Source organism: Lycorma delicatula, chromosome 8 (genome assembly GCF_047948215.1).
Source record: "Lycorma delicatula isolate Av1 chromosome 8, ASM4794821v1, whole genome shotgun sequence".
Lineage (NCBI taxonomy): Eukaryota > Metazoa > Arthropoda > Insecta > Hemiptera > Fulgoridae > Lycorma > Lycorma delicatula.
Genome location: NC_134462.1, coordinates 132145522 through 132169251, shown reverse-complemented (window position 1 = coordinate 132169251; position 23730 = coordinate 132145522). Strand labels below are relative to the sequence as shown.

Below are 23730 nucleotides of genomic sequence, written 5' to 3'. Positions count from 1 at the left end.
AATTACAGAGAAGTCCACAATTACGACTTCACTTCAGGAGTTATAATTTTTTAGATTAATAAGAAGAGTAATGAGAATTCAGTTCATGAATAAATAAGAATTAATCTCTGCACTTAAAGTCAAATTAAATGATAGAGTCAATATTTAAAAACATTTCAAGTAAAAAGTAAATTTACCCTCAGCAACTGACTTTTAAACAAAGACAATTAATGAATAACCAGAATATTATTAAAAATAGTCATCAATTAATAACATATAAAATATGACACACCTGAACAAAAAGAGTTAATAACAATATAATCAAAAATGTAATAAGTAATCATATAACTAGAGGTCATTTAAAAAAAAAACTTTCTTGAAAATATTTAAGTTTCCTAGTTATTATAAGTAAAGAAACAGAAAATTATTCTAAATGTGTTATAATTATTGTTATAAATGATGGGGTTATCTGCCTTGCTCAGAATACAGGTCTTGGTTTCAAATAGTTAATGGTATTTAGTTAAATAGAATGCCAGAGAGATTATTAGAAATACTTGAAATATATATTGTATAAACCTATTAATAAAATACTTTTATTATTGTCAAATTTTGCATTCCTTTTTAGAAAATGTTTATTCATTACTTTTTTTTTATAGGATATCTGTTTTAAACTAATTTTTGAACTAAACATTATGATATCACTATCTTGTACATTTTAAAATTGCATACATGGTGGCATCAAAAAGTAAGTAGAATTTAAATGTAGTTTGCAAACTAGATATTGTTGGATGAGTGTGTGTGTTACATGTCAACACAATTTTCAAACAATTGGCTGCATGGCATTATCAGTTTTAATATAATGTTCTGTTTATGTTTAACAAAGTTTATCTTTCCTTTTAGGAAGTTTGTAACAAAAAAGCTATAAGTGAAAAGCTATTGTACAAGTGTACAAATTTGTTTTGGTGAGATGGGGAAGGCCATTTCAAGATCTACCAAGACCAACCTTCAGCCAGTCTAAACGATAAAAATTTTGATAAAGTTACCAATATAATCAATGAAGATCATCATTGAAGAATTAAAAAGATATTTCAGATGATTAGTTTGTCTTGAGAGTTTCATGTCAGCAGTTAACAAACTATTTCAAACTGAAAATGTTTCTGTAAAGATTTTTTCATAGTATCCAGAAACAAGTTTTAAATGACAATTTTTTTCTAAAATTGTTTCAAGAGATATAGCTTTGTTCTGTGGTTATGACCTAAAACAAAACAACCATTAAATCAATGGGGAATGCTGAATTCATCAAAATTGGAGAAGCCTGACATGCCTGATCCAATATTAACACCATGCTGATTTGTTTTGTTGGTGTTAACTGATTATTCATAAAGAATTTAATCTGTGCAATGATAACATAAAAGTGTTTTTTGCTCCCTCCCAAAAAAAAGTTAATTCTTTGCGCTTAGTGGAAAATTTAGTCCTCATGTACAAACTTTGCTATCATGTTATCACATGATAGCAAAAGAAAATGCAGCAGTGATGTATCCTTCACTACACCAGTGCCTGTCTTGTCCACATGGCCTTTAGTGTCGGTAGTTCGTGGTAAAAAGCAAAGATGAACATTCACATTGCTTTTTCAAATTCTGCATTCTCCCTATTTATGTGTACTCAACCCCTCCATTTTTTCTGTCCCCTGGTATGAAATGTGAGATGAAAAAATGTTTACTTGATGTCAGCAATGTGAAAAAAAACAGAGACCTTGAACTAAATATCCTCTCCATTTTTCTGAGGACCTGAGAAATATTTCCAACTCCTAGGTAAAATATTTGGGATATGTGTACCAAGCAAAAAAGAGAGTTTTTGTATAAAATATTATAAATATTTTTCAGTTATTTTTGGGTTTTGTTTATATGTTGTATTTTTATGTGAACTGAATTGATACACAGCATGTTACGAATTACATTATTGGTTCTGACTAGACTATAAACTAATAATCTTACAATCTGATGATTTCACATAAAGTCTCAGGACGTAGTTTAAAAGGCAATAAGAGAACAATAAACTTAAGCGAAAGTGCTTGTGGTCAAAGCCTAATATAATTGAGTGGTTTCAGTTCACGTCACCAAGCTAGATAACACGTGTAGATTTTCCCTTTACTTGGATACTACATTCATGGATGTTAAAGTAATCTGTGTCACTTAAAAATTATGAAAGAAATGAAAATCTAAATCATAGATTTGACATAAAGCACACCTTTCCAATGATCTAAAAGTGTTTATATGATCTATGCAATGTCTTTGGATGAAATTATTTTAGAATTTATTTATTATTTGTAAGATGTGAACAATATAATTTTCCTAAATTGCTCTTATTTTTAGGAGGCTCCTTAAGTTTCGTAGACGATCCACCTAGACTGTTGATAAGCCTCCGGATTTAAAGCCAGCCTTAGTTGCTTCTGTTACATGTCACAATATCTCAGCTTCAAGTCCAGCTGCTGTTACTGCTCCTTCATTTTCTGCTACACCTTCACCTGTTTCTGCTATCCCAAGTTCTGGTTCTGCTTTAAGAAGTCAGTCCAGCCTTACTACCCCCAAGTTAGCTCACTTTTGTTCACAGCAAACTTCTAGCCAAGAGGTAAGGAATAATAAGCAGATAAGTTATTTTAAATTGGACTGTTGCTATCTTAGAATAACTAATTCCATACTACTGTATAAAATTAAAGAAATCATGATTCAATATTACAGAACCTGTTAAAAAAAAATAGTCACTGTAATGGTGTACTTTTTTGAGTAGGAAAAATGATAAATTGTATTTAACAATAAAGCTAATTTAATTTTATCACAGTAAAGTATAAGTATACAAATCTTACCGAGTTCCATTTCTCATCTGTTGAAGCAAGATACTAGTTAGCTATTTCTTCAGTCAGTAGAGTTGTAGTAAAAGATTTTTTTTAATAATCAAACCAGTTCTTGAGGTAGTATTAATTGAGATAGTTTGAGGAATGAAGATGTGAACGATTCAAAATCTTTTGATCTGAGTAAAAAAAAAATCAAGGAATAGCAAAATGGGATGATTCGTTATTTACTGTATGGTAAATAAGTAAAATGTTGCCAAGTGTTGTTTATTGTAAAATTCTTTTGTGTTAAGACAAAAATTAAAGTTAAAATTATTAAATAAATTACTATTATGTGATTGCTTTTCCTCTTCAGTATTCAGTTTACTATTGACCAGTAGTTTTTTTTTCTTTGATTTGAAATCAAAAATTCTTCCTAATCATCATTTTTTAAGATGATTCCTCTAAGTGGGTCCAAAAAGTAATATAAGCATCTTTCATACTTTCTATATATTTCTTGAAAGTTGTTTTAAATCAACTAATTATCAGAGGAAGTTGTTTTATTCAGTCCTCTTTTGAATTCTGAATCCTGGATGGATTTCCTTGATTATACTGAAAAATACCCCTTCAACTTCAGATTCTTTTTCTAAATAGAAAAGAAAGAAGTCACTGTAGAAATTCAGTAAATTAATTATTACTCTCTCTTTCTTTTTTCTGTTTAGTCTCTGGTAATTACCTTTTAAATAATACTTCAGAGGATGATATGTATGAGTAGTAATGAAGGGTAGTCTTGTACAGTCTCAGTTCGACCATTTTGAGATGAGATGTGTGGTTAAATGAAACCCAACCACCCAAGAACACCGATATCAACGCTCTAGTATTCAAATCCGTATAAAAGTAACTGACTTTACTAGGAACTCTCGACTTCCAAATCAGCTAATTTCGGAAGATATGTTCACCACTACACCAACCCAGTGGGTTGGTACCAGCACGCCTGGTACCAACACCTCAAGCAGCTCCTCTTCAATCTGGAATGATAGGTGGTTTTTGTGCCCATGCCGCAAAGCTCGCTGTTCCCAGAGCCTCCTCCTTTGCTATGTTACTAGATATTGGCATACCCCTGCCAGGACCTCGGCTGTCTCCTTTGAGACGGTCCGGTACGCTGCTGTTATTCTCAAGCAGCATTTTCTATGTACCACCTCATGCTTCCCTTTATATTTTGTGGAATCTAGGTTTGGGAGATTCTCAGAATTCCTCAGCTCATGTTCTAAAGTAATTTCTGTATAGTTTCCCTATATATTTTTTGTTTCTTTAATGGAAAAAAAACATGTTTGTTTGTTTTTCCATTTCTTAAAAAAGTGATTTTTTTATGCGATTGAGTTTTCAATAAGTTAGGTATAATTTAAAAGAAAATTTTGCTGAAATAATAATATAATATTATTTAGAAAATATAAGTAAAATAAGAATACACTGGAGTATAAGGAAAATGAATATACAAGTAATATTATTTCAGAAATAACTAAATATTTCTTAGGTGGGTTGTACCATTTTAAGTTACCTTGGTAACCGGTGATAAAAGAGACGTGGACATTGATATGGTTGCTACAGTATATATACAACTTGTTATGAAAATCATTAAAAAAAGAAAAATCCTGTCTTATTTTTCTTTTTTTTTATTTGTATTCCTTCATACATTTATAAATTATTCTTTTAATGATTCAATGCATTATATTATGTATGTATATACAATTATACAACAAATATTAACGCTTAAACAAGAATTGCATAACCTTGATTTTTATTGGTTTTAATAGGAATTGTAAATAATAGAAAGTAAATTATAATTCTGTTCACTCGCTGAAAAAAGTAATAAGTAAAAGGAAAGCCAGTTTGAAAAGAGGAGTAGATTTCATTACATTCTTCATCATATATACATTTAATTAATTACCTTCAACCAAAGAAGGTTCTAAGATTGAATCGATTATGTACATAATACATTTTTACAAGTTTTATCCTTCAGCCAGCCTCCATGGCGCAAATGGTAGCATCTTGGCCTTGGTGGGCTATTATTCTAAATAAACAGAGTATAACCCTGTTTTTCCAGATACTGTTCATCTAAATTATTTGGCATAAGAATATTTTAAATACACTATATAAATTTATAAAACTTCAGACCCACCATTTGTTTGATAATTTTGACCTAATTTTTACATTTCAAGTTAATATGAAACTAACCAGTGGAATGGATTTAATTTGTAGAATTTTAAAATCAGAAAATTTAGTTGTCTTATATTTATCACTATTAAAATACTGCACGTGTAAATGTAGTGAGACTTATTGTCTAATTTTGTATTTTTTTTTGTCTATTTTTAAAAAACTTAATCTGATATGTTAGGTTTGAGCTTATTATATAGTAAAAATGAGTTTAAGTAAGTTTCAGTACTTGAACTTCACATATTATATGATCTTGATAAGTAGTATGGCATTGTGGTTATGTAAACTTTCATCGAACCTGTAAAATAATCCTTAAGTATTATAAATATTAACTTGTTGAACAGATTAAAAGGTATACTGGAAATTTAAATTCATGAACTGAGTGTGATTATTTTTTAATTAAATTTAAGTTGTATATATCTACTTAATACCTAAATCATTTGTACTAGTGTAAGAATTTTGTTTTTTTTTGTTTTTCACAGTATTGTTTTTTATATTTTGTTTTTCAATTTAAAAGACTGCAATTCCCAATTCGATTGGCATTTGCAATCACAATCAATAAAGCTCAAGGTCAATCTTTAGAATTGTGTGGTTTAGATTTAGATGCGGATTGCTTCTCACATGGACAACTGTATGTGCGTAGCCTTTATATCTACGCAGACAGTGGAAAAACAAAAAAATATTGTATATCCACAAGTATTGCAAAATTAAACTTCTATGAAATGTATGCTTTGTTTCTCATTTCTCATCCATGCAACCACAATGTGCCACAGCGAAGCATGGCAGGTTAGCTGTACCTAATATTTAGATAACCCTGTTCATTAATATAAATTGTATTAGCACTGTTATATATTTTGTCCAATTTCATAAAAATATAGTTTGTTTAATGTTAGTCAATTTTATATAATAACTAGCATATCATTAAGTGCTCTTTATGCCTCTAATTGTGTTTATTTTTTCCTTTCTTTGCCATTTTATTATGATTGTATATATGTTTATATATAGCTAGAACTAAGAAGTGAGCTAGATTAATGAATTAAGAATTTATGCTTGGTTTGTCTGGAAACTACAATTATTTTATTTAAAAAAAAATCTCTTGAAAAAATTCACAAATCAAAGATATTCTAAAATGTTTTTTTTTTTTTAGAATTCATGCAATGCTTCCAAGCATTTTTCATAGTAAATGCCTGGTGTCTTATATTGCTTGATATTTCCCATGTTATTAAATGGTGAGAAAGGTTCAGACCATTCCCACCATTTTTTTAATGTTTCCTATGTTCTGAATTAGATTCTTTCAAATTCATTTTTAAATTGGGGAACAAAAACAAAAAATATTTACCAGATGCCAAGTCACAGCCGTAGAATGAATATGAAAGAACTACAATGGATATTTTGGATGAATGGTTTGGTGCATTGTCATGCTGAAGATCCATGAAGAAAGAAACTATCTTTTAATGCAAATGCAAAAGTTTTTCCCCAAACATTCTATAACTTATGCTTAGAAAATTTGGTCCATTCGGCCCTGTGGTACAAATTCTCTCTGAACAATCCCTTGAAAATAGAAAATATGGTAATCATTGGTTTGCTCTTGTGAGCTTTCTTTGGGCGAGATGATTTGGTAATGTGCCTTCTGCACTTTGGCTTTTTGAATTCAGGTTGTTTTTGAACACCCGTGATTTATCTAGTGTGATCACTTGAGCCTAGAAATCAGGTTAAGTTGTCAAACGATCCAAACATTTCTTGGCTGGTGCACAGATGACTATTTATTCAAGAGTAAAGTTTTTGCAAAATTTTCCACGCATCCAATTCCTGTCTCACAACTTCATAGACGATAGTTTTAGGGAACCCAATTCTTCTGCAATCATTCTGGGAGTTAATTCAGTGATTATTGCTCAAGACTAATATCTCAGATTTGCATGTCATCAATTTTTGATGTGGAAGAGTACTCTGAACATTATTCATCTTCAGTGTTGTCATGACCCTCTTTGAAAGTCCTGTGCCACTGTTATACATGTACTGATAAAATTAGCTTGTTCATAAGATTTCTTTAACATTTAAAGTGTGTCTGATCACGTTTGCTAGTTCCACACAAAATTTGATGGCATAACATTGTTCCAAACTAATTTAATTTTTTTTTCTTATTAAGGCACTTGAAAAAGTACCTTACTTGAAAAAAGACATGAAAAGAGTAATACAAGATTAGAATATGCGTGAGTCCTTTTGAGTACCTGAGATCCCAACCTAAGTTGTTATGGAACAGGAATCCCTCAAAGTTTATCCAAAAAAAGATAAGTTATTCCATTCTTATTGCTTTCCAGACAGACCTGTGTAAGAAATATTTATTTGTTATGGGTCTTGGAATCACATATTTTTTGAAAACACTGTTCTAGTATAGGATTAGAAAATGTTATATTATTCTTTATGACTTTTTATTATTTTAATGATTCTCTATAATCTGAAATGTTATTCAAATGATCTAAAAAAAAAAGTTGAAAGATTCTTTAATGTAGTATCCCTTAAAAACTAATTTTTACATAATAATACACGATAGCTGCAAAATGTCTGCAAAGAATGAGAACCAGTTTGCCTTATAAATTGTTATTTATTCATAAAGTTTGCATTATTCTGGATGTCACAGTACGCCCACCTTAGCCCACTTGGTTTTGGTCTAATGTTTAACTCTTCATTAGCTGATTTTGAAGTTGAGAGTTCTAAGGTTCAAATCCTAGTAAAGGCAGTTACTTTTATATGGATTTGAATACTAGATCATGGATACCGCCGGTGTTCTTTAGTGGTTGGGTTTCAGTTAACCACAAATCCCAGGAACGGTCGACCTGAGACTATACAAGATTACAGCACTTCATTTACATTCATACATTTCATCCTCTGAAGTAACACCTTACAGTGGTTCCAGCAGCTAAACAGTAAAGAAAAGTATGCCCACCTTGTTCCTCTCCAATAGCTGTAGCTATGTTTTTATGTCATTTTACAATTGTATCTGTTTCCGTCATTTGATAAGGTACAGATGTAAAATTTTGCAAAAAAAAAATTGCTGTTAAAAACATTAAACACCACATGAAAAAGCAACTGTGAAATTATAATGAAAAAAAAAGAAAAGATTTATAATTGTTACAAGCATTTCTGTGTGGATTATTTAATGTTAATATTGAGAGCAGATGTCTGTCTATTGCGACAAGTGACAAAAATATTGGGTATGTTCAAAGCGACTTAACGAAATCTGTTTAGGAAATAAGGTCAGAAGTGTGACATCAATTTGAGCCATTACTGAGATATCAGTGCACTAGTATTAACCACATGATCAAAAAATGCATCATTTTTATTGATTATTCAAAAATGTTGTCAAAGCTTTGGTCTACCCTGATTAAGATACACTGGTTAGCACTAACATTAAATAATGTCTTTAAAGCACACTCTTCCAACATGGCATCAGCTGGTTTTCTTTTTTAGTTGAAATCAACCTAAAAGAAAGAGGTACAACATTATTATATGAATATTACTGCTATTCTGTTATGCTACAATGATGCTCAAAGAGGTTTGATCAGTAATCAGTTAAACCTATTATTCGAGTTGTAGGATAACAATAAATCTCTTGTTCAACCTGTTTTTAGAATGTGTACATGAAAGATGGCATAAATTAGCTGATTGTGAGGACGAATATGAAACACAAGTCACACATTTTAAAACGGAAAAACACGTTAAAAACGTAAATGATAATTATTGCATTAAATGGGCTATTTTGTCCAAAATGTTAAAAGTACACATCCCAAACGGATGAGCAAGATTTACGACATTCTACTTGATTAATATGACCTCAGCATGAAGTTTCCAGTTTAGGTAGATGGGATCTCTCAAATGAAAAAGTAATAATAATTTAATTATTAACTGCATCATTCGAATGATCTCGCTTGGAATACACTATTAATGTAGGCGAATACTACTAATGATTAATAAATTTTAATGACTCTAGCCACTACAAAAATGTAACGATACAATTAAAGTAATTTTAACTTTCCCCAGAATGCACCTAAGCCAATTTTTGGCTTATGCAACTTCTAGTATGAAAACAGTGTTTCCATATAGTACCACAGGTAAAGGTTACATTCCATTTAGTACCAATAAAGAAGCAGCTGGCTATTTAAGGATACCATAATGGATGTATCTTCTTGCAGATTGTATCACCCACAAACATATTTATGGACAATACAAATTCCACCAAGAGGTTAGAGTTCTAACCTCTTAAAGGAGGTAATGCAAGCGAATAACCAGGAATAGATTGGGAAGAGAATACATACCCTTTCTCTAACCAATTTCATCCTTGGTATCCCTTAACTTGTGCAACAAAAAATAAAACTTGACTAAGAAAATACTTTTATCACATACCCCTTAAACTGGGTATTTGATTCTATGAGATCAACCCATCACTAGAACTTCTTAGATTTTATAGACTGTATCATTAATGTAAGTTATGCCAAATTTAGATACACTTAATAAGGTACACGGAGTAACCAAAACATAACCATGAATGCACAGAACACGCTTCTGTTTACATCTGAGATTATCGGAATTTTGAAATCGATTATTCTCTAAAATATGTATCATAAAATGAAAACAACCTAGACTATCGATATCTACAAATTGTAAGCTTTAACAAAAGATACTATACGTGCGCTATAGCAATAACCAAAAAATATATGAACATAAAAACTAATTCAGGTAAATAACTATTTACATATTTTATTAGGGTATATTAATCAATCTAAATCTGTTATTTATTTTAAGCCATGTATAACAGTTGGGCTGTGCATTATTATTTCTCAGACAGATTATACAAAAAATGGCATAAAAATTCTCAGCCACAAAAAGATAGATGTGTAGAGTACGGCAGCTAAAATTCAACATTTTAAAAATATGAGGGAATTACTTGCTAATAATCAATGTAACATTATAAACCACTATACTGTTTATGCCTACTATTAAAAATATAATGTGTAAATGGTAACGTTTCCGATTTTTAATGAATATTGTTCTTGGACCTGTTATATCTGTAATCTTTATTAATGACCAATTTTTTGCATAAATTTTATGGTAACTACAACTTTTGCAGGTGATACTGCTCTAGTACATTCATCTAAAAATCTTTATAGATTGTAAATTTAAGCTTACAGTTTTATAACAATACATTAGCTCTTAATCCTTTAAAAAACATTTAAATCTGGTTTAAAAACCCAATGTCTAACTTTTATCGTCTGCTTCCAACTTATTAGCTCCAATAATATACCATAATGGTGATTGAGCTCATATTCAATTAAAATGCAACTGATCAATCATCTCGGGTGAATTTTATTAAATACTTAGGGTTGATGGTAGATGACAAATTATCATTTGCACATACAAAGTGAAAAGCTATTAGCTTTTATGTACTAAAAAATTCTACCGCACAAGAAATATTTTACCAGTACTGTCCTTCAACATATCTACTTTGCATACTTTTATTATGGATAGCATTACTGGGGATCAGTGTAAGAAAGACTGATACGTGGATTATGGCAGCTAAAAAATGTTTTAAAAATGAGGAAATTTTACCTGCCAAGAATCAGTGGAGAATTGTAAATCAGAAGACGTCTATCAAAAATGTGTGTATATGGTATACTGTTTCCAATTGTGGAATTGCTAATACTTTGTTGGAATATTTAATGAAGTTATCGGCAGTACTGGTACTGTGAATGATGTAAAATTATCATGTTTAATTCTTCCAGATCCACTTAAATCCTATTAGTTATGAGCTTTATGTATGTGTAAAATCTCAAACCAGGTAAATGTTCACGTATTGATAAGATCTCTTCTGTTCTGGCTAAGGAAACTTCTGTTCCAGTAATCCCTATATTATCTGCTATATGCTATATATAATAATAGTCTAACGGTAAACTTCCTTCTGCCCTGAAATTGTTCTACTTCATAAACCACATTCTTTAAACGTGTTTGGGAACTATTGGCCAATTTTATTTTTTTCAAAATTGCTAGAAAAACTATATAAAAAAAAATTTGATTAGTTTATGCAAAAATATAGAGGGCGGAGTACTGAATTTGCAATGAATGAGTTTAAAACTGCTGTTTATTCTTAGTTAATTCAGCAGATAGTTATTATTTCTTAATATTCATAAAGCAGTTGATACAGTTAATAATTTGCTTTTATTAGATAAAATGTGTAATGCTGAAATTAAGTCTGTTTAAAAATGTTTTGCGTATTATCTGGAGGGTCAGTTCTTAAGAACATATTCATTCTATTTGCAGTCTTTATTAATGATCTGTTTTCACATAAATCTTTTGATTTAAATATCAAATATCTAATTTTTTAATTAGGTGTTTGATATTGATTAATAATAAAATCTATTTTTTTTTTTTTTATCTGCTTCCAGCTTATTAGATCCATTAATATACCATATTGTTGATTGTAATTACATTCAGTTCTAATGCAACTGTGAATTTTATTAAATATTTAGGGTTGCTGGTAGAAGACAATTATCAAGAAATTTTCTATTTAGAGTTTGAAGAGATATTTGTATACATGAATTAAAACAAGTTTTTTTTTTCAGCAGATTACAATGCTGGGGATAACCAAAATAGTTACCTTCATCAGATTATACTTTTCCATATAACTATTGTACAAGTAGGAGAACTCATTCTTTCCACTGTTTCTTAAAATTTCTGCGTTTTTCATTAGATCTCTTTTTGTTTAAAAGCTGGTTCTAATGTTTTTTTACAAAAGAACTGGTAATGCAAGCTATTACATAACTGGGCAGACTTTTACAGGAAATGCAAAATGGCAAAATATTTAAAGAAATATTTTTGTTCCAAGGTCTTATTGTACATTCTTTCAAAAAACGTTTCTTTTTCTAACATCTAAGCTCTTTAATTACCTATATGGTAGTGTAAGAAGTACGTGTAATCTGAATCAATTTAAATTTAACTTATTGTTTTTTCCTACTTACAATTCATAAGGTGGAAGCATTATATTCAGAGGTCTAAATGAAACGGTTGTAGATTTTAAGTTTAAAATAAAGTAAATTGTGTTGTCTATGCACGAGAAATATAAGTGAAGAAAGCGGTGCGTGTGTGTGTTTGTGAGGGGAATTAAAGCTTTTTATTTTGTTTTACTTATTACAATTGTTGATCTGGTACTATACATCTATGGTCAAGCTAAAGCTTGACCGTAGTTTATTTTCATATGCAACTACAGTAATATCATTATCATTTTATACAATGAACTGTGTACAATCTCCTGTCTTTTTCATGTATGTACTAATGTAGCAAATGAAAATAAGTTAATTGTTATTACAATTATTTTGCATTTCAAATGCTTCAGTTTTTGCAATTTTATTCGCAAGGAACTAATAAAATCAGTTATGTAATTGTACTTGAAGTTTTGACAACCTAGAAATGTCACCTCAACTGGCATCAAGTCCCATATAATTTTTCACCTATTCCTGAACCATCTGCAGATTTTTTAAATATATGGTTGGATTTTCAGGGCCTTTTTTTGTAGTTGCAAATACTCATGCGGGGTAATCTTTCGGAGAACAAAAACTGACTAAAGGTAACAGAACAGCAAAGATATTAAATCTTTGTTAGGTTTTACCTGAATGCTTACATTTGAATTAGAAAAAAAAGAAAATCAAATAAATTACCACACACTTTGAGCAAGACCACCCCTTTTAAGGGCAAGATGAATTTGAATCGTTAACATATCAATAATACAAGTAGTAAAAGTGCTTGACTTGTTACTGAGCAGTATTGTATATTTTTTTAATTTATATCTATTTAAAGGATAAATTTACTCTCAATTTTTTTCAGATTGTTTACTTCAGGAAAATAAAACTAGCATACAGGCAAGAGCGAGATTCAAAGGCCTTCTTGCTCCAACAAGTCTCTCCCTCCTGTTCCAATAATTTACAAAAATCAGGAATTGCATTGATAAAACTAAGTTTTCCAAAATATAATCTGCCTTAAAAACTCAAACATTATGTAGGGGGAAGTTCATATGTTGATTCTAGTGAATCTTAGAACAAGATATCAACTTCCTTTACAAAAAAGTCCAGTAAGGGCATCAGACAGGATTTCTGAGATCTGTAACAATAACAAATCTAATCACTTCATAACATCATCATCACTTCCGATTAATATTTTAATCCAGTGATCCTTTCTAATTTGATACTTACGCTTAACACAACAGACCTAAGAATAAACGTGCACTAACTGATTTTAATTAATAAAACTTCTTAAAAATTGATTCAACTTTTTTTTTTTTAATAAATGTGTTTACCTCCAGACATGAAAAAACTTTGATCAGTGTGGACATTTTGCTGTCCTGGATCAGTTCGGCTGTATTTCCTGGAACACTTCGTATACTACTACCATATTACACGGTTGGCGATTGCTGAACAATGTCTGTGATCAAATCAGTACTCATTGAAAGAGGTCAAGTGTTTAATGGATGGAGATTTATGACCCGACTGGTGATCAATGAGTAATGGATGAAGTCAATGACAGCTGATTGATTGGTGATATGTGTTATTATTATTTATTATGTTACCGATATGTTGTGTTATGCACAAAACAAATTAAAATGATATTTGTTGTGAATTTAAGATTATATTAATGGTATTATAAGGCATTGGCAATCTAAGTTGTATCGATATTGGCAGTACAAGTTGTGTAAATGCTTGACTTTTTAGTTAGTAGTATTGGTTTGCTTGGCATTCCCCCGCCATAACCTCATTCGGTCGCCCTAAAGCATACGACCAAATGTTTGTGCCACAAACGGCTAGTGAGCCTTGAAACAGTTTAGCGACCAATATCCTAAATAGCTCCTAGAGCTTACCTAACAGTGTGAACAGACTAAGCGCAGTGCCATACACCACTGGCTTATATGTCCCAACCACTAACTTGTCATATATTTGTTAAAATGGGTAGGCTAAAAATATATATGACATACATAAATTAAAATTCATTTTGTCTGGACAGTAATTTGCTGCCACGCCTAGGTCGCTGAATGCCAGCAAGTATCTGCCCACCATATTAAAGGGCTTAGCCCTAATAGGCTGATGGTCAGCCATATAAATCTTTAGGTTAGCTTCCCACAGCAGTGCGGTAGGAGTCTTTCCCTCTTAGGTAAACTACTGATGTCGGTTGAACAAAGCAATCGCATCAAGGAACTCCCTCCCACATGGTCTGACAATGCGGCTCTTGCCACATTGACTCGCCGCTTGTGAATGGCAATTTTCTCCTTTAATTTTCAGGGTGGCCTGGTCTCCCCCCTCCCACCCAAGAGCATGGCAGTCAAACATCAGGTGTTCATTTGACTGGACCTTCTCGCAGATGTACAGGTCATCAGCTGCCAGGTGAAACCGAAACAGATATTGGTTTAAATTAACATGGTTTGTGAACTCCTGGGCACCCATTGCCCTAAAAAACGAGATTGAGGCATTCCATCCCTCCCCAGGTCCTGTATAAATTTATACAAGGATCTTCCCTTAGTCGTGGTGTGCCATTCCAGCTGCCACGCATCCAGACAGGCTCTGCAGCCTCTTCCACAGGTGGGAGATGGGCAACTGAACGAAATTTATGTCCAGTGTATTGTGATTGCTGTTCCATTCCGCTCAGATACTGGCCTGGCTCGAAACCGCATCCCAAATCCCACGGCTTCCCGATCTCTTCGCTATTTCCACATGGCTGCCCAAACTTTCACCTCTAAATCGATTGGGAGAGCCTTTCCCAATATGGTGTTAACCTCATAGGAGGTTGTTTTAAAAATACCAGTGCATACAATTAGGTGAGGCACTCCTTAAATTTTGAAGAAGTGCTCTATTCATATCCAACCTATGTACCCAAACGGGTGCCACGTAGTCAAGCTTTCAAAGATACCTCAGTACACCATGTACATTTGATGGCTCGACAATCCATAATCTTTCCGAGCAATCCTCCTAAGTTTGTGTATCATGAGGAAAACTACAAATTCTTTTGGACATTTTTTAAATATCTTAGTGAATTTCACCTATACAATTAATATAATAAGTGTTCTTACAGTAACTATTTTCTTAATTTTTTTTTTTTATGAACATTTACTAATTATTCAAATTCTTTATATACCTGGGCATGTTATTTTAAGCTTTGTTGGTACATCACTTCTGGAAAATATACAAATAAAACCTACAATTACAAAAAAAAAGAGCAAAGTTAAAAGCCCGACAGAAAATTGTAGTGTTAATTACATTTTAATCTCAACAACTTTCAATAGAATTTATGACAAAAACATGATAGATAATGATCTAACATATCTTGGTAAAAAGTTCATATGTTTGTTTGTTTTCCCATCATGCAAAAACCAACCAACCAATTACTTTCAAATTTTCAGGATACATTAGCGTTTCTCAAGATAGATAATGATCTAACATATCTTGGTAAAAAGTTCATATGTTTGTTTGTTTTCCCATCATGCAAAAACCAACCGACCAATTACGTTCAAATTTTCAGGATACATTAGCGTTTCTCAAGGAAGGTCAACTAGGCCCTAGCTTCCTTGAAGGTTACAATATTAAAAATACTCATTATTTCTCCGTCCCCAAGGAGGGTGAAGTTGTAAATTAAAGATATTAAGGAAAAAATAGATTAATCCTTTTACTTTATTATTATATTTCTGTCACCATGGCAAAGAAATAAGTTATGAATGTTTCATCGTCAAAGGTTTTACGTTTTAGAGTCCAACTAGTTCTAACTAGACTAAAAAAAATATGAATGTATGTATGTTGCACTGCTTTTGGTGTTATACCTCAGTATTGACTTAACTGATTTTCTTCAAATTTGGGGTGCCAATACGGCGTTTATTGCATTAATTTTTTTTTCAATGTTTGTTAAGGAGTAGGGTGGATATTGCAAAAAAACTATTTTGATTTTTTCAGAGGCTTTTAGAGAAAATTTTATTAAAAGAATTCTGTTACCTACATGTATATATAAATAATCTTAAAAAGGTTTTCTAAAAATTAGCCCCATCTCTTGTAATTAAAATATGTTTTTTGTTCTTGCACTCTTCAGTTAAAATATTTTTCAATAACTTTTTTTAAAAGGTTATATACTTCATTCAAAGAGTTATTGAAAAATGTCTACTTTTTTAATTTATTGACCCTCAACCTAATATTCAGATAGGTTTTTGAAAATTTTCTTTTTCTTATTTTAGACTTATTGAAGGGGAAGCTTAATAAATTAAGAGAAAACATTACTTAAGTGTGTTTGTTTAAACTTAATTTATTTAGAAATATTTTTAAAAAATCTTTCTTAAAATTTATTTCCCATCTATAAAAAATTTATGAATTCTTTTTTTGGCTCAAACTCCAAATTTTTATTACTACTACTACTACTACTACTACTACTACTACTACTAGCCAGGAAATTCGAGAAATACTTTTCTTTAATAATACTTAATATAAATTTAAAAAACCTGAATTTTCTGCATCCTATTCAATATATAGATAAATATATTCTCAAATATTTTTCATAAATACCTTTAGAATTGTTATTTTTTACACTTAATATTTTCATGTACCATTTTACTTAATTTTATTTTAAGTGAATAATATCCTTTTTAATCAAATACATTTTTTAATCGATAATTAATTGTGTGTATTGCTGCTAAAATCATATTTTGATCCATCCAGATAAATAATGGGGTAGTTTCTTTTTTTATCCAGGAAGTAGTATAGTTACCACCATTCAAGATGGAGGTCTATAAAATGTATAATTATGTACCAGTCTGAATAAAAGATTTATTTTTATGTAAATGTAAACATAGAAAAAATTAGTAGTTTTTGTTTGAGAAGAAAGGGTCTTTACATGATGGTGGACTTTGAACGGTAGCTGCAATATGGTCATTATCAAAACTGTCTTCTATATATAAAAATTTGTTTCATACGGTCGACTGGCTTCCTGCATTATTTGCAGCTGCATGTAAACTAAGAAAGAAATTATTCAATATATAATACCAAAGATGATGTAAAATATCCAGTGTGGTCTTTATCTGAAGAAATTTTTTTTATGTTTGAGAATCTTAATTTTAAAATTACTTTTTTCTGACCAATTTTATAAAAATTCCCTATCTTGTAATGTTATGCTATTGCCATTTACTCTGTAAAATATATACATATTTTATTTTTTTGCAGCCTCTGACAACCCCATAGCTGGCCAACTCACGCCTTTTTTAATTACTTATTATTATTACATTCATTTTTAAAGTTTATATTTTAATTAATTTTTTCGCATTTAAAATTAGGCTATTTTTTGTGAAAAATGCTTTAGTAAATTACATTGCAAAGTACAAAAAAAAACCATCGATATTTAATAAGTTCCTTGCATAAAAATGAACAGTGTAGTAACCTAAAAGTAATACAGATAAAAAAAAATTAACTAAAGCAACTTTTAAAAATAATTGGCTCACAGCTAAGATTGCATAGAATTTTTTCACAAAATCTAGCCTACATTAATTTGCAAAATAAACTAAAAAACAATATTTAATAACTTGGTTTGCGTGCAAATGAAAGAAACAAAAATTTAATTTAACAAAAAATAAATGCATGATCACAACTTAAAGGAAAACTAAAGTCAGTGTAACTAAAATTATTACAGAAAAGAATACTAGAACAGAACACTTATTTTATACAGAAAACAAAGGTTATTAGCATTTACTATAAAAATATTTTATTATTCTAACTTATACCAAAAAATAAAAAAAATAATAATAAGAGTTCTCATTACATACGTATTATTATGTATGTATAAAACACAGGGAAAGTTTTCTTCAATATCTTTAGGTACCTAATGGTTTGACTTTTTCTAAAGGTTAAATTTTGGCAGATATCCGTTCTTCTGCCAAGATTGTAGAACTCAACTTTTTCCTTTCTTCTTCCAGTATTTTGATTTCTGCTTGCATTTTCCTTATCAGGGCTCTATTTTGTTCATCTTGAGAGAAGTTTTTTTCTGCAAGATATTCTCCATATCATTTTCTAGAGCTTCTCACTGCAGTGAGTATTTTTTTAGTAATGAAAACATTCTCCTTGTCCCCGGCATTTGCAATCGCATAAAAACTTTTCTTTGATAAATTACTGTCTCTTTGTGTAAATCCTCAACAAAAAGAGATTTGTTAATGGAAAAATCACTACTGAAAATGCCATTCACTGAAATGTTCTGCAATTTTTTCAAACTTTACTGATTTTTTTCTAAAAATTTCTTACTTTTCCTAAGTTTATATTTCCTCACATTTCCTGGTTGTGAAAACCACAGTTTAAGATTCATGTGTAGGTATATAGGTTTATTTGTTAATATTTCTACCGTTATTCAATAAAATAATGCGGGAGCAGATTTAAATTATTTCTAAATATGTTAACCAACAATGTCTACATAAAAACTGGCAGAGCTGAATCACTCTCCTGGCAAACCCCAGAAATGCAACTCATCAAGCTACAGAAGGTTCACCTTGACAGACTTGCTTAGGAAGAAAATTAAGTAGAACATTTAGAGAATATAAACATGAAAATAAAGAATTATATTAAAAAAAAATATTCAACTGCTTTAACACAATTTTGAGATACGGAACCAAGATGACCGTATCTCCCAACTTCCTTGATTAGTTCCAACCAAAATAAAAAAGAATTCATTCAACAGTCTGTATTCGGAAGTCACTATTCAAAATTTTGTAAAAATTGATTAATCCAGTCTGAAAATCAAGCAAAATAACTAACAAAAAGTAAATAAGCTGACTACACAGTTGTTGGACCTTCCCATCACACACCTAAAGCTGCGTTCCAGGAAAGTTCTACAATTGTGAGTTGTTTCTGATGCACGGCTAACACACACATACACCCAAACTTAATTCCCAAATATTTAAATATATTTTTTTGTTTATTTAATTCGATGATTCTAACTAAAGCGTGCACATTAATTCACACAGGTGTGGTGGTAGTAGCAATGACGGTTGGAACTAACTAAACTAATGTAACTTCACAACTTACATAGAATAAATTTCGCTTGTATGGTTGGCAGACTGATGTAATCACAAGGCTTATCGCACCAGGTACTGAGTCGACAAGGCGATTGAGTTTGAGACCCAGCCAGACTGAGTTACTTTTATACACTTTAAACATTATTCATTTATTTAATTCTATGCTCGACTGTGACGTCACAACATAGCAGACAACTATAACAGCATTTTTTGGTGTGGGTGTGCAACTTTTCAAAAAGTTTTTTTGCAAATATAGTTATTTTTAAATTAACAAATGTACCTAAGAAAAATATGATTTTAATTAGGTAAAATTTTGAGATACAGAGGGTGACCTTGCTATACAGCCTCATCCCCTTGACATTTTAATTTGAAAATTTAATGGCATCAATGCCCCATAAGCAGAAGTAATCTGACCAAGTTTGGTCAAAATTAGTCCAATAGTTCTGGAGATATAAGGTGTTTTAGAGGCCTACATCAAACACATACATATGAACACTAACATTTGGAAAATTTCCATGTGGTTTTTTGGGTATCTCAGGTGTCAAAATGTTAAAATCGCATGTGCCAAACTGAATCGTGCACAATACTTTAGCTTCTAGAGCAATAGCTCTCTGCTATATCATTATTTAGATAGGAAAGTAAAAATTAGGATTATTATCCCTCCTGATAAAATTGCCCTAATACATAACCAAAGTGACACATAATAATGTAATGAAATTATGTAATTAGTAGATAATCTACAGATGAAAAAAAATTTGAATCTGCATAACATTGAATATGTCTAGAAAATATTTCAGCTAAGTAGAATTAAATAATGTGAAAGTAATTACCTATTCTTTGAGAAAAATTTGAGCTACGGTTCACATGAGTATCGTTGGCCAATTGTGATCAGAATTAAACGGGTAACAATACTTAATATCCAGAAATCACCTTGCCAAATTTTCATTCAGATCATTTAATCTGTAAATATTTGGCAAAAACAGGCCAACATACACATACATCTTTTTTTTTGTAGAATTATTCTATCTAAAATTATTGTTTTTTGTTAGAGAAGATAAAGGTCATGAAATGTCAAGATCTGTAAAAACTCAGTGTTGTTAAATTGACTCTGTACACTTTCCCTTTTGTAACACTTTATAATTATTCAGTTCAACTACAAACGGGGAAAGCAAAAATTTAAATCGACTCCTTTTTTAAATTAAAGAGACCTTTCAACATTAATTATCAGCACTTTTTTGTTGCAGAATTTTGTGGTTACAATTGTGACCATCCTAAAACGGTTAAGAAAAAATCATTTCACTATGATAGTGTGATGTTATCAAACATTTATGATTTATTTGTTTAACATATTGTTTTTCAGAGTTAGTACATTTCATATTGTAATATCAAATTTCATTTTGTCACAGCATATAGAAATATAAATAAATATTTATGAATTACTCATATACGGTAAATTATTTGTAAAAATATTTTTTTTCATCTGAATGCAATTTATTACTTATTATTTATAAAATTTCCATATTATGATTAGCGGTTGTGTATGTGCGTCTGGTTTTATGAGATTTACAAAAAATGTTTTTGTTACGTATAGTTCCATGTATTCAGTCTTTTGTTCTAAAATATTTAGTGCAATAATACAAAAAAATTATTTACATGTTCCAGTATGTATCACTGTATTTTGTTAGACTATAGTAAAATTTTCTAAAAGCAATATAAACAATGTTGCCGACTTTTCTATGTATATTTGTGAAGTAAAATGTATTGTATGTTTTCTATCACTAGATGGGTATTTTAATTTTGTATTTTGTGCAATATGCTGTCAATGGATGTGTATGGGTCATGCAGAGAAACAGCATGAAGGGCAGCCACAAAAGTAGATGGAAGATCTATAATCCTCTTACCCACCGTCCTCAAAACTTACAATTTAATTCAATCAACACATGCGACCACCTCCAAATAATGTGGGAGAAGGGGGTGCATTGCTTCCTCCAAATAATTAGGGCCCCAATAGGCATATTCCTGCTAGCCCAAAAGGCATTAGCACCAAAAGGACTTGAGCAAACGGACTGAAGGGAAATCATGCCAGGAGTATGAGGCTCAAAAGCTTAGTCTCCCACAGTCAGACCCGGTAAATAATTTTCATGCCGGTCCATGCAAATAGGAACGCATATCACCAAGTCCGTTCATAAATAAAACTTAAAATTTATTACCACCACTAAATAACCCGTGAAACCCACCCGATAATAGAAAGATCCAGCAGCAGGAGCCATTGTCCGGGCTCTGTGATTTGTAGGGAGAAATATTGAAACTCTTGCGCCATTCTTGCGATCCATTCCATTTCTGGGTCATAAAAATATGTAAGATATTTTACTGACTTCAGTCTTCATATTTATGGTATTGTAATACCTATTATGTAATGTGTGTAAACATAGTTTTAATATAAAAAAATATTTAAATACTGTGGAACACTTTAATGTCAAATTTTAACTACTCATACATTCAATTCACAGATTGAATTTTAAATTGACTTGATTATGCAAATTATAATATATTTGCAACTAAAAAATGTTTTCTTGAGCTCAAAATGATAAAGATAAATTGTCAAACTTAAAAATTCAGTATTTACTCAAGCAAATTTATTTTAAATGAAAGTATTTTTTTCTACACAAGTCTTGTCTTACCTATTCATATTGTTTTTACTTCCCTCATTATTAGATCAGCTGTGATATCTTGATTAAAACCCGATTTCATGTTATTATTTTAATATATTTTTTCAGGGCGGAGACATACTTCAATTGAATGAAGTTTATGGAGTAAACCGATGGGAGAGCCTTGTAAATAATCAGAAATTAAATGAGAAATATTTAGATAAAGGGAAAAGAAATCTGTTGTTAGATATAACTGGTAATAATGAAGCAGTAAGAAGTAACCACTGGAAACTAAAAAGAAGTAAGATTACGCATATATGTAGTAATGTTAAAAGAGGTTTTTGGATAAAAAAAAATCAGAAGTTTTTTATTTAAAATATTTTCTCTAAATATCTTAAAGTTTGTATCTTCTCTAAGTATCTAATTATTTGAATATTGTTCATTCTCTAATCACATTGCATCATCTGTAGAGAATTCTTCACAATATTGCAGCGTACAGTAACTACTATTTTAAATTTTTGTAAAAAAAAAATAACTTTTTCACATCAAATCGGAATAGCATACTCAAAAATGTTGTCTAATTCAAATATTCTTAATGTCTACAAACTCATACTTGTTTGTAACTTATAGTACATCATTCTGAATACTATGGATATTACAGCATTTTATGAATGGATATAAATTCATGTGACTCATTAAAAGTAAATATTAAATAATCCCAAGGCAATACTACACATATTTGTAAAATATATATAATTTATTTAATTCACCAACTAAAGATTGCTATTTCCTAATTGAGAGTGACTTGTGATTCATATAAGTGGTCCATAATAATTATGATTAGGAAAAACTCAAATGTTTAGAAAATAACTTTATTATGTAAAAAACACACGCACACATATTTACTCGTATATTCAAAACAAGTGACAGACAGGTTTTACTGTATTGGATATGTTATGTATTATTTGTATAAATAATAATAATAATAATCTGTATAATAATAAATTGTTTCTCATCAATATATTGTCATATGTTAGAGCAGTACAAATTGTTATGGGGAGGCAAAATCCCTATTTAATGTAATGTTAAGATAAGGAACATTTTCTCAGAATTTATTGCACCGATTTGTTTCAAATTTAAAAAAAAAATAGTTCTTTAGACTTTCTTATATAATCTGAGTTAATTTGGGTAAAAAAGCCACTGTATAAACTGAAAAAAAAATTAGCACGTTACTTTTAATTTCTTACATTTTTTAATTAAAAAGTTTTTTTATGAATTCAAAAATGTAGTTTTTAGCTTGAAAAAACTAAGCTTAATTCACTGAATCGGCTGAACACCGGTAAAAATTTCAGATATATTAAAGCACTAGTTGCAGAAAAAATATACCTTAAACCACAAAAACTTACATTTACAAAAAAACTTCAAAAACTACCAATTTTAATGCATCCTGGCTTCATATGCAGGTATGTTGTCAAATCTCTCATAAAGTATTCTTTTCACCAGCTTTTTTTGCTTCCAAGCTTCTCTTTCAAACACAATAACTGCAGAAACAGTCCGTCTCACACCCTCGTAGTCAAAATTTTTTATCGTGTCTACAGTCCTATTTCCTGGACACACTCTTTCAAAATATTACACCTTGTAATATTTCCTCTGTTAAATATAGCTGCTGTATCCAATATTACCAGTTTTAAATGTATTTAATGCAATAAAAGTACTTTTGGGTATACGGGTCTAAATTAGACGATTTAAACTTTGATTTACATTTTGAATCCCACCACTGAAACACCTGAGATTAGCTAAGATTTTTGAGGCTAATCTAAGCTATGATTTTGAAAAATAGGTTTAATTTCTCTAAGAATGGCATGTGGAATTGTATGTTTATGCTTATATTCAACTGTATTAACCAAGGTCTCTAATTTTCAATACAGACACCATGAATCACTACCAGGTGGACACAATCTTACCCACCAGGCTGTTCTAATGGTGAACGTGTCTTC

General features: G+C 30.5%; 2 protein-coding genes across 3 annotated transcripts in view; one reads left to right on the top strand and one right to left on the bottom strand.

The window, feature by feature from the left end:
* The window catches only part of LOC142328754 (protein MCM10 homolog), an 80006-nt gene that overhangs the window by 41312 nt on the left and 14964 nt on the right, over nt 1-23730 (bottom strand). The window contains exon 4 of one of the 2 annotated variants that reach the window (XR_012757349.1): nt 7646-8499. The exons of the other annotated variant lie outside the window; for it this stretch is intronic. The gene's annotated coding sequence lies outside the window, so the exon portion shown is untranslated. Of the gene's footprint in view, nt 1-7645; nt 8500-23730 lie in introns of those variants that run through there. 2 annotated transcript variants of the gene reach the window in all.
* LOC142328752 (asparagine synthetase domain-containing protein 1-like) overlaps nt 9694-23730 on the top strand; it is a 110958-nt gene continuing 96921 nt past the window's right edge. The window contains exons 1-2 of the mRNA XM_075372760.1: nt 9694-9754; nt 21863-22034. The gene's annotated coding sequence lies outside the window, so the exon portion shown is untranslated. The remainder of the gene's footprint in view (nt 9755-21862; nt 22035-23730) is intronic.